Source organism: Anopheles stephensi, chromosome 3 (assembly GCF_013141755.1).
Source record: "Anopheles stephensi strain Indian chromosome 3, UCI_ANSTEP_V1.0, whole genome shotgun sequence".
Classification (NCBI taxonomy): Eukaryota; Metazoa; Arthropoda; class Insecta; order Diptera; family Culicidae; genus Anopheles; species Anopheles stephensi.
The window spans coordinates 1,888,320-1,901,223 of NC_050203.1; the positions used below are offsets into that span (position 1 = coordinate 1,888,320).

General features: G+C 46.6%; 1 protein-coding gene across 4 annotated transcripts in view; it reads right to left on the bottom strand.

Moving 5' to 3' along the window:
• The window catches only part of LOC118512151 (homeobox protein homothorax-like), a 55,740-nt gene extending 43,255 nt beyond the window's left edge, over positions 1-12,485 (bottom strand). The window contains exons 1-3 of one of the 4 annotated variants that reach the window (XM_036056190.1): positions 12,156-12,485; positions 7,069-7,919; positions 2,219-2,255 (exon numbers count right to left, since the gene is read on the bottom strand). The gene's annotated coding sequence lies outside the window, so the exon portion shown is untranslated. Of the gene's footprint in view, positions 1-2,218; positions 2,256-7,068; positions 7,920-8,225; positions 8,621-12,155 lie in introns of those variants that run through there. The other 3 variants (XM_036056188.1, XM_036056187.1, XM_036056189.1) reach the window with 3 other exon arrangements.
• Positions 12,486-12,904: the final 419 nt, after the last annotated feature.

Sequence of the window (12,904 nt, forward strand, 5' to 3'; positions counted from 1 at the left end):
CAGCCCAAGACATCCCGGTCCCGATGATGTTGATGATGATGATGATTAATTTCCCCCGAGGCAACCCGCCCAAGCAGAGGGCACATTAGGCGAACCAACATGGCACAAGTCGCAGCCTGGACCGATGACAGTCACTCGCAGCCATCTTCCAGTAACTATACACTCCTGCTGCTCGGTGCGTTCTTGCGTTCGATACACTTCCCAAGAAAGGTGTTCTAGAGCCATCGAACCATTCGCAACGGCATCCTTTCGTTCCTCCCATCCAGATCTCGTTCATCAAGCATCGTCACACAGGGAAAACACAGTATCCTTCGCGATTGTTTCCTGGCTGTCGTCGTCGGCGTCGTCCTTACACTCTCGATTGACACAAAGCATAAGAGGCAGCGAGACAGAGAGAGAGAGAGAGATGTACGGGATTGTGTCGCTTGTCGCGTAAAATGCCACACACAAACTGCAGCCACACGTGTTGTGTTTGTTGCGCGCCTCCATTTGCGTGTGTCGAATGTATTTACGCGCATCATTTTACGCCTGGAAGGGTGAGAGAACAATTTTAGCCCTAAGCCGATTCTATCTATCTATACTTACTGCTCTGGAGTAAATTGAGTCTTAAATCGTGGTGCACGCATGATACACAGAAATTCATTGAAAATTTTCAACCGCCAACGGTCTATTTAACTCTGCAACTGTTGTCGATATCGAAAGCCGAGGGTCTAACTCTTGTTATAGTTGATATAGAACTTAATATAAATAACCACCCTCGAAAGGTTCAATAACTTCTTTTAGTCATAAGCTATCGAAACTTTAAATTTAGAACTGACATCTTCTGCTCAGCCACCGATATCTTCCTTAATGACAGGAACTACCATCATTACCTGCAATATATTCTCAAGCAGCGCGTCGTGAAGCTGCTCATATTTTCATTTACAATTTTCAACTACAAAGCCTTGGAGACACGAACCGTGCGTTGACAACAGCGTACAACCAACATATAATCATCCACAAACAATATCTACGAACCACGAGGCTCTCCTGTACTAAGCCCACCTTATATTTCCCGCCCGTTTTCGGCCGGTGCTAGTTTCCCACACAAAACTTCACAACGAAGCCAGCTGCGACCAAGCAAATGTTTAAATTTAATCAGATTTTTATCTCGACTTCCCATCTCACAGCGCGCCAGCACAAAACGCTCCTTCTAGTCGGTAACTATGCCGGTTTTTTAAGGTGTTGGTGTTGCTTGCAATCGTTCCCCCCACAAAACTGCGACCCATTTTCCCTCTCTGGCTGGTGGAGGAGGAATTGCTGTTGCCAAAAATCCCTCCACCGGGGCATGATGCGGCGTGTTCACATATTAAATTAAAATGTTGTTCCCTTACAGCGCTCTGTTTGTGCAGCGAATGGATGGAGTCTTTGAGGACAACAACATCCTCTACCAAGGGTAAGGAAGAAGAGGAAAGGTATGTGGGTAGAGATGAGCAACCATGTCGATTAAATTTACCTCCTCCAATACACGCTTCGAAGGAGGAGAAATGTATCTTTTGCTTTACCGGAAGCAGTGGAGCAAACGATATCTTTTGTACAGCGAGCTCTTCGTTACTTCCTCTTTACTTGGAATGTTGGAACATTCAACCGAAAAATCGTTCTCGCTGCCTCTCGTTGCGTGAAGTGATATTCTCGATCTCGTACAAAGCCGAAGAAGTTACCAGCTTCGATACTAATTTGATTACAGCATTGTTACGCTACTTCGTCCCAGTTCCGGGGCTCAGTCATACTTGCCAGTGCAGATGATGCCAACATTGAGGAACATTCTTGACGATGGATCAACACGCAAAAAACATTCGTCACAATGCCCTACTAAAGCCTCACTAAAGCTTCTTCTGCAACTTCAACTGCGTTCTGATGCCGAAAGACGGGCAAGCAATGAATCTAATCTTATGCATAGGAATGACATCATTATCCATCCACTTAGAGGAGCCGAAAAGGGGAGTTTTGATGCGTAAGGATCGGATTAGCAAAAGCATCCTGATTGGTGATATTTGATGATTGCAAGCAGTAGGATATTCTTTGTGTATAGGAATCAGTAGTTCATGGGCTAGATTGAACTAGTTTTCCCCGCCAGTTCAAGCCTCGTAAACAAATCACCCGAAAAGAATGCGATACGCCTAAATTTATGCAAACTATCGAACAAATGAAGGTTTTGTGGAGAGAGCATGCAGCTTACCTTATCTTTTGGAGCAGCAATTTAGGTTGAAGAACATCTGTAAGAAAACAAATACATTCAAATAATAAATTGTGATCAGATTGGTTAGATATCAAAAATATATAAGATACTTTTATACACAAAAGAAAGTCCTAAAAATATAGAACCACAACGCAAACCCCAACGGAGAAACTAGGAATAAATAATATAATATTGAGCAGATTTTGCCGAATAAGCGTTCCTATATTAGCATTTCCTAGGAAGTGAAGGACGCTCCCAAACGAAGGAGGAAACTCTCATCTGTTAGTTTAACACCGCTGTCCCGAGAAAATTCCCACCGTATATCCCGAGCCATAAGGACGTTCGCAAAAATGCAACTAAATCACAAATCACTTGCCTGATGTTTGCTTGACGGACATGATGAATCCGAACGTCCGAACGGGTCAAAGGTTTCGCATCGAATTCGAAAAAGGAGTGTATCTGTTGGGGAGACATGGATGAATCAATACATCCTTTCCAAAAAAAGGGGGAAAATACAATCTGCAAGCAAGACCATTTATTACACACACAAACTGAAGGAACACGAACGGCGAAAAGCGAACCTAGGCTAGAAAAGAAGATGAATGCTGAGTCTGAAAAATGTGTGCACTGTGGCCGGCCATCCTTGTCCATGCCCGTTTCTGTCCGTGTGAGTGTGTGTGCAACGAGCCGGCAAACATGAGCTCAAGAAAGCAAAATTGCACGGAAATCTGTTCGCAGATCTTTCATCTTTATCCCATCCACTGAGCTCAAACGGTCGCGCTGACGTTAGCCCTTTTCTCCGAGGGTTGTCCTCGGAGATGTTCCACTTGTCGAAGGCACGAAGAGTGATGAAACATGGCGATCATTGTTTACCGATGATTGTCAATCAGAAGCGGAACCGAACGGACAGACTACTGATCAGGCTTCGAATCGAAACGGACAGAGTCCCGGGTCGCAATCGATCCACACTGCAGCAGACACACATGCACGACACACAGGGGCACAGAAAACGTGAGGAAAACAGACATCCTTGCTTTTGTGCCAATCCTTCGGAATATCCTCTATTTGGTGGAGACTCCGAAGATACAGAAAAGCAGTGGAAGGTTGGAAAAATTAAAAATCTCCAGAATCGACATCCGGCCTGCATTCAGTGGAGGATGTCTCGTTCGGCCATGTCTCTTTTTTACTTTCTTCTCAACACAAAACCAATTCACAAAACCGATGCAATCAGACATTCTTTCCGATCGGTTCCCTTTCATTCGAGGCGGTTCACTGTGTGAGTTATAGGACTTGAGGTACATGGTACAAGGGGTCATAGTTGAGTTTGTCAAAAGTTTTGTAGAAGACGGACAATCAACTGTATGACTTTTCGCTTCTTTGCTGTTCGGTTTGGTGTGTTTGAGCTCTCCCTTTTATAGCAGAGGAATTGAAGTAGAAGAATAGAATTGTACTTAAATAAATTAAATAGTTCTAATTCTATCCGAAATAAATGCTTATGTCCTATGTCCTAATCTTAACTTAACTGTACTCCAACGCTAAATAACCCAAATTTCAACCATTCCATCCCCGACAGCCAGTCAACGTGTCCCATCAGCAAACAAAAACCTCGCCGAGATAAACGCAAAAATTGCACGGTCGCTTATCAGCACAGTTCGACTACGACGAGAAGAATCAAAATTCACGGTGTCACCTCTATGTCTGAAATCGAAACCCACGTGCCATGACGACGCCGCAGGATGTGTCATTCGCTATCGTCACCCTTGCGGTAGTGCCGTGTGTTCTGGTAGACCAAAACTCGCTGGAGCTTCAGCACGAACGTTGTCCCTTATCTTAGGACCGGACGAACCCCAAGCCCCGTAATTTACAACTTGCAACAATCGTCGAAAATGGAGCGATTGGGAACGTACCGTAGACGAACGTCCGAAAGCATACATTCGGGCTGAATGTGGCATCCGAAAACAAAACAAAAAAAAAAAAACAAGCGGTGTGTCCAGCGTATATCGGACAGGAATAAAGTAGACCTAATTTACATCTACTGCAAGCGAACGACAACAGGACCTTCAATTTCTAGCCCATCCGCGGTTCGCTGGTCAGTACAGAACTTCAAACTGAACCTTTCCTAACGTACAATGCAAAACACTAGCCGTCGCGAGTCCACGTGCACATAAAACAACGGAAATTCGCCGAACGGTCAAGTAATTTATGGCTCAACCCATTCGGCGTGTCCATTTCCACCGATGGCTGTAATGCGCACTGCCTACCTTTCAGGCGCAGTGATTTCAAACATGCACCACGCGGACAAACGTATATTTACTGATGGATGTGTGGGACATTAGAACTTTTGTTGGAAGCCAATGCAAGGAGGCGATCCTCGGGGGAAAGAGGCGCATAATTACCACCCCTGAGTGGGGGGAGAGAAACCGAAGAAGAAGCATAAAGCTGACGACTTAACAGGAGCGAGCAAACGATGTGCCGAATCTGCGCGCCTTCTTCCTTCGTTAAACCCGGCACTCGGCCAAACGGGCAGATTAAAACCTCGACGGCTTTTTTGAACTGGTCGCAGTCGCAGTCAGTCCCAGACAGTGTTAGCGTGTGCCAGCGAACTGAAACATTTTGATTGATTTCGTTGAATATGGACCGTAACGAAAGTGCATCGCGCTCATCGCCATGATCACACTACGGTTGACGTTTACGGGCACATTGTCACAGATAAAGTCAGCTTAATCTTAATGATGTACTACCGCGCACGGGGGCAAAAGGGTAATAGTTTCGCGGGAAACCGTGGTCGGTGGACCTCCCAAAACCAAGACACTCCGCTGCACAGTACGGTGCAGTGCAGCATCAAACGAATCTGCCGCCATCTTCTCGGGAACTCGATGCGCCAGATGACGGAGATGATGATGACGATGTACATCTCTCTCTCAGTAGTCTCGTTGTTTTTAACCCAATCCCGCTCCATCCCCCGCAAGAAGTGTCCCGAGAGATCCTTCGAATTTTCTTTGTTGTTCCAGTTGCTGTTTATACACCTTCTCCCCAGCGTGACGACAAGGCCTACCACAACGTTTTCCTTACTGTCTCCGCGAGCTCAGGAAAACCCCATGTACTCCATGCGAAGCAAAAGGTAGTACCGTCACGATGTTGGGGAGAAGCGGAAAACCGAGGTTTTCCCAAGAAGATTTATTATCTTGCGGGAGCATTCGACCTTCGTCTGACCGGCCGCCACGACGTAATGTCTGGCTGTTTGATGGCCGGTGCGGAAAGGCAACAAGTACCTCCAGCAGTAGAACCTTTCCACCGAAAATGCGTCTGCAACACAGCCGACAGCCTTCATCAAGGGGGAGGGCGAACGTTGATGACGTGCGAACGGGGGGAGTCCCTTTTTCATTAAATCAAACACCCGTCCGCATGGTACAACGCGTAGGGAAATGGTTTTGCTTGAACATCTTAAAGACTTGCCTCGGTGCGTATTTCTTGGAATTCTGTTTTACGCTACGCTACGACGGAGTAGTAGTGATGCTCGTAATAAAGCATTCATGAGGCAACCTGAAGTTCGCCGAGGAACTCTGGTACATACAAGAATTCTGAAGACACTGAAGATCCCCGAAAATGGGCATAAAGTTTGTATCTCTATGCAAAACAAAACTTTACAGATATTCGACGCTTGCCCCATTACTCGAGTGTGTAAGCTGACATTCCTCCCAACATTGCCCCGCTGCTTTAGACCACATTAAACGTCACGTTTTGGGCAAAACTTTTCCGCTCCCGGTTCTAAAGTCGCATTAACTTCGCTATCGAAATTTACCGAGGGACACCGCCACCACCATCATCCAACACATCGAAGGAAGCAGAAGCGAAAAAAAATCATTTACCGAACCGAACTTCGAGGCGTCGAGGTGGCCATTGAGACAAACGATTCCGACAAACTGTCATCAAACTGTGCGTCCCTTGAGGATACTCGCACTGCAGCAACCATTTTCCTCGACCTGTGGCCTTCGCCGTCCCTATCTCCCGCTCGTTTCGTTCGGTTTTCCATTCCACGCTGTTCAGGAAAATACTGCGAAACATGGTCCGTTCGGTGTGGTAAAACTTTTGCCCTTCCGTGCAATGCCCTACCGGTGGAAATTCGACGAGGGCCCCCGGAAGCGTCACGTCAGCAAATCGCTGGACGAAAATGATGATTGGCTTTGCTAACGAACGTTGACGGTGATGGCGACGACGACGGGACTTTTCGCCATCGGGGCATCAACACAATTTTAGAATTAACCCCTTTTTTTCGATTCCCAGTGCGGAACTGTGGACTCGTCGAGAAAATAAGAAAACGCCACTCCATCGCCGCATTCTCTTGAAGATCGGCTTTCATTTAAAGCGTACTGGGGTTTGTTATAAATAATCCCACACTGAACTGCTACGCCTTCTGCCGGCCGCCAAATCCCCAAAACCTTGGAGCCGGTGGTGTACTTCGGCCCCGGGGGTGAGAAATGACCAAAACAACCAACACGGAGCGTGCGTTCGATGATGGAAATACTGGCGCACGATGCGATAATGCGAAACATGTGGCGCTGACTGCTCATATGCTGTTGGCTGAGCTGAACAGCGCAGGGAATACATGGAAGAGAAAGAAAAGGCCACATATGACAGCAGCCTTTACAGCAAAAATTATCACCCAAATTGGTATTTTTGATGTTTTTCTACATCTACGATTGTTCAAACTGAAATAGAAAGCAATAATCGATTGAAACCGAAAAAACGCCCGCTTTTTTCGCAACTCATGAGCAGTCGTTTCTCTTAATTGATAACGAAAAATTCAACAAATATGGAACGAGGAAATCAAAATTGCATTCACTACTCACTTGAATTTGCCGTGTCGGACGTTTGACAGAAATTCCTCTTTCTTCTCTCCTTATCTCGTCACGGTATTCTTCCTTTTGTTGCCACAATCACAACTCAACACATGATCACCAGCTTGGCCTTTGATCACCCGCGGCACATTCGAACTTCGGAGCACAATTACTACACTTCCACGCACGCCAAATTGGATACACACAAAACACCTAAATTTTCACGCCACACACCATCGACGGACACCGCCTCAATGTATGCAATTTCGTTACAAATCAAAGCGAACCATCCCGCAAACGGTTAATAGTGACAGCTACACTGTTTACTACGCGTGTACACAATACGCCACATCCGTATTATCCATCGTAGTAGGTCTGTTGTGTTTGTGTCGCTCTCGGGGGAAGGCGAACTGTCAAAATTAGCGTTGGCAGCAGCTTTTCAAACAAAACAAGGTGGCTAAAAACTGTATCCGGAAAATACTAAAAACACCACTCCTTCTGCGCCCCTTTTTAGCTGCTCTCGAATGCCGTCTGATTAGTAGCCGAAAACGCACAACTGGCCAGCACACACACACAGACACTCACACTCTCGCTTTCGGCCACGCAATGGGAGTGTTGCTGTGCCTGTTTCCCGGTCAGCTTTAATACACAACGCTCTGTGTGTGGCCTTGTCGCTCACTCGCACACGGTTAAAGGTGATTTTTACGGTAGCGCACCGGTTATCAGCGGTGATCAATCTCGACCGGAAGTAATAGAAGGTGTAGCAGAACTAGTCGTCGTGTTCCGACCACGTCACGGTCGTAATTGCTTTCTCCACTAGCCACTCCCCGGTCGGTTTGCGTGCCGTCGTCCTGGTGCTCGTCCTGCGAGAGAAGGGAGAAAGAGCAAGAAGCAATCGGTCATAAATTGAAGGATACTTTGAATCGCGTGCACTGGTGCAAAGTGACAGGAAGGACCGTGAAAGGTAAACAAACCGAAAATTCCGTCAATGGAGCCGTCGTCCAATGAGCGTTCACACGCGCAGAATACCAACCCCGGTGTGTAGGAATTTCTTGACGAATTTAAAGGAATTCGTTACGCCGATAGAAAGGAAGTGACGGATGCAATTTTCACACACAAGCACACAATCTCAGCTTCACCTCGAACTGGGGCCGAGCACACCAACTCACCTCAAAATGACGGGAAGAGATGAAGCGCAGCGCTGGCAAAGATGAAGATGGGACACTATCACCATCGAGACCCAATACTAACTTCTCAACAAGCGGATTTACTGCATCCTGCTGCTCCAGTCCGTCTCTCTCGTATACGTGGTTTAGCAAGTTTTTGGCAAGTAATGCTTTCGGGTTGCTTCGATTTGTAGATTTGTAGTATACTTTACGGTGTGTCAACGAAAACCCGCAAGGAAGACACAGTGCTCCAACATCACTTTGTGCTTCAACTTCGACACCTGCCTCACAGAAGTAAGTCGCCCCCGGTGTGCGAGATGAATTTGTGCTGCTGTTCTTGCTGCTGCTGCTGCTGGTGATGTTGTGTTGTTGAGACACGGCTGATAGCGTGGTATTCGTCGGACGGACCAAACACAACACTCTCGCACTAGCACGGCCCATCTGGCACGAGAGCGGACGTCGCTCTCTCGTGAAAAAAGGCACAAAAAACCGACTCCCTCCCCCCTCCCATGCACACAACCACGCACCACACCAGCGGAGATAACGAACGACATGTTGACACACGATGGAGACGCCGTATCCTCGACGCTTTTCCTAGGCAACGCCGCACGTTCAACACCGTGTGCATGTGTGTGTATGTGTGTGTGAGCGAGACGGCACGCAAACCGAGCGCACGGAAAATATGAGCACATTTTCTTACGCTCTGAAGCCCGCGCATTCGCCCTGTGTGTGTGATATATGTGTGTGGGGGATGTTTTTTTTCCTTTCGCCCCTTATTTATGTGTATGCGTGCCGGGTTGGGAAATCTCTGCGAGACCAAACGAGAGAGAGAGAGAGAGGGAGAGCGAGTGAGAAAGAAATCAAATCTCGCCTCGTGAGAAATACACAAATCTTCTTCTCACTCGCTCTCTCTCGTTCCCGCTCAATCTCTGTCCTTCTCACTCTCTTCGGGGGAGGTTGCGTCACACACAACCACACAAACGCTGTAAAGAGCTACGAGCAGCATTAATCGTACCGTACGGTGGCGAAGAAGATAATAAATGTGGGAGAAATTGGGAGAGCGCGAAAAATACGGAGCCGCGCGGCGTTTCGGAGCAAAGCGAAATGGCAATGTGTGCGGCATGGTGGTGGTTGCGCGCGTTGCGAGAGCAAAACGGACGGTTTGTTTATGGATTTCCCATTAAGCGGAACGATCCGCTGCATCTTCTGATCCACCCTCCCTTAACCCCCTCCTACACTCCCTTGTCACTTCCTTTCGCCCTAGTCCTATTAATCTTGCGTCAACGCATACACGTGCACATGGGGAGCACAGTTCAAAGGAAAATTCCAAAACTGCAAGGAACCGACGCAACGGAATTTGCTGCAGAAAGCTGATACTGGAAAAAATCACTCAGGTGTCAGAAGTACTTTTAGAAAAGTAGCTAAAATTGAGTACAAAATGGAGTAGAAAAAGGATAAATTTGTCATGCAAATTGCATGCTTTCGGGAGTTTTTTTTCTAGTTTAACAAATTATTAAGAAAAAAAACCCTGAAACCATTGCATTCTTAACAGCTCACTACACTGTCGACCTTGTCATATCTCTCGGCGGATGCTTTTTAACAACCCATCCGCATTCCGACATTGCTGTGCGCCGGCTGCTGCTTCCTTGTCTATTATGCATTCTCTACCTAAAGGTCGCATTTCCACTTTCCACGTGGGAGCAGCAGCAGGACTTTCACACAAAAAAACGCTAGAATTAGCTGCTGAAGGCTATTGCCGCGGGAGCACAATCGTGCTATTCGTTTAATTAAGATTTATCAAGCCGAGCGAGAGACCAATGATGTGGAATTTCTAATGACAACTGATCCTTTTTTTCGTCGCCCTTTTTCCTGGCTTGAGTTGGATATTTTAACACAACCTGAACTAACGGAACAAGCGGAACCTCCCTCCTGAGACAAATTCTTGGGAAAGTCTGTATCAATCTGACGTGTGTCTTTGAAGGATATCACACCACACCAAACGCTTGACGGTGGTGTGTTAATTTCACTAAAATCCTTTGCTCCGGTGAAATTGGATGTGGCTGTTGTTCCGTTCCCGACCGAAAAACAAGGAAAAACTCCGGCCCAAAAAACGAAGTGTCTCCGGGAATGTTGCATGAATGTCACGACGACGTTGACACCAACGAGCCGGGTTTGAGAAAACCGTGTCATAAGCTGTTGAATTATTTAATTTCCAATTTCGGGCCGCGTTAACTATTCAGCCGGCGAATAGAAAGGGATCTTCATTCCTTTTTTTCCGATGTTATATTCCTTTCTCCATTTCGCCCAAAGAGTTCTAAGAGGATAGCGAAAGATTTCCCGAACACGCCCCGTTCCCTTCCCTAACGTCGTGTGACGTGCAGAGAAGGGATAATCGCGGAACCCGTCGAATTTTGTGTTCCACCTGAGCACCGGGGCCAAAATTGGGAAGATGACAATACTCTTGACAATGTCGCGGGGATAACGCGCGAATGCTCCTTTTTTGCTGCTGCGAAGAGTTGCTGGAGTGCGAAGTCATCGACACATGGTTATCAGCAAAGCGCCAAGGGTAGTAAATTTATTATTTACGGCCTCTTAAACCGACCCTCTCGCTCTGGTATCCCTATTTTTGGTTGGTCGCCGACTATAGCGTTTCTTCGGCTTTTCCAAGGTTCCTGAAATCCGCGAAATGACACCGATGATGCCGGGTGGATTAATGAGAGACCAGGCTGATTATTCCACGGGGAGCCGTTGACGCTAATCAATATTTGAATGAACAGTCGTCCACGATCTTGATGCAAGAAGTAACAGAGCTTCTGAGCCGTGTTTTTTTCTGAATCTTCTCCAAACTTTCAAACGATCACGACGTCGGTGGCACCTTCCACTTGATCGAGAGACTCTCTTAAGACCGGCGCAACCACACTACCAGCCAATATTCCGAAACTCGTTGAACCGGCTCCAAGAGCCATCGACCGAAACTGTATGATGACGACGAATGGACAGACGGGCGGACAACTCTAGCGCCAAGTGGAGGCCCACCCAGAAACACCGGCATAACGCACAGCGGGAGACTCATTTCCATCAAGATGTCTTGTTGTCTTGACTCGCGCATATGCAAAGACATCGCTCGACAGAAATCCATCACTTAGCCTCGTCTACTTCGATCGTTCTGTGTTTTTATTCCTTACCTTGTAAGAACTCTTCCACGGTTCGAAAACTTTCGCCATCAAGTACGAGAAGTTCTTGAGGAGTACGAGAGACTTGAGGCCAGAAACACTGTCCCGAGTGGCTGTGTCTGGCATTTGACGAACTCTTGAAGGAGCCTCCAAAACACTCTACGCTTCAGAAGAACCGCTTGAAAGCGGAGAGGAAACAGAATATGCCAAAGTCACGATCGTGTGTCGTCGTCGATATCTGCTGCCGCGGTTGCTACGGTAACTAACGCGGTTGGACGTATTGGACTAGTGACGGGGATTATTCATTCCATCCACGTGCCCATGGTAACGATCATCGGTGTCTATGATGATCCCGTTCACATTCAAAACTAAATCGATCCATTTTGTTTCGTTTCCTACGACAACGAATGGTGGAATGTTCGTCTAGATACAGCAAAAGGGGTCAAAAAATAAACCTTGTCGGATAATTGGTAGGGTCGGATCGGTGAAAACATTTTCCGGCGATTCGTTTCAATTCAAACAGTGACAGGAAGTCGAAGTCGCAACAACACCGGTAAATGATAATGATATGTCCCACCTTTTCCTCCAACATTAGCATGGGTTTTAAAATAAGAAAAACTTCCACTTAACAGTATCCGACGATGTCCACCTTCGAGAACACACCTAACCTAATCACACGCAATCACACACCTTGTTTTCTAAAACCACATGCTTGCGAAGCACGAAAAAAGAAGGCAACACATCGCTTTTGTTTATTTACCTACCTGTTTCTGCTTATCGCGCTGTCTCGCTCTCCCACACACTCACGCGCATTTGCAGTCATTCCCACTAGCGAACAGGTACCATTTTCTTCAGTCCTCACGACGGCACACCGCGGTTTTAGACAGACTTTTACCGGCTAGAAACGACACAAACTTTGCCGAACTTCTCGGCACCGAATTAATAACCGATTGGATGGCATTTGATCACAGACACAACATTTTTATACGCGAACTACACGGCACAAACGCGAAACGAACCGGATGGAGGAAGAACACGCGTGCGACCTGCCTCCAGCTTTGTGCAATCAAAACAAACGCATATGTTGCTGAGGTTCTCCGCTCTCGGTGCGGCTTTGATTGGTGCAGGGTTTGTCAACCGAAATGGCCGGATCACGATACACCGCCGTCTGTTGCAAAAAGGATTGTTTTAGAGGATATTTCAATCATTTAGTGCCATTTAAACGAGTTTAAACGCTTAGCTTTAGTTTTAAATGATAATGATAAGAATAATGTTGAATGTCACATAGAAATTCAAAGCAACAAGCAGCTACGACATATCAGCCACCCTGTAGCGCAGAAGCAGGTTTATAGCGGCGAGTTGAAAGCTTACCCGCTGTATTTTACTGCAGTTTGAATTTCGTTTCCGTTTTAAATTTCAAAAGCGGTTATTTTCATACGAACTGCCGCTTTCTAAGCAGGATAAGATCATTTAGCACGAAAAGAAACATATTTCCAACTAAAGCCCAAC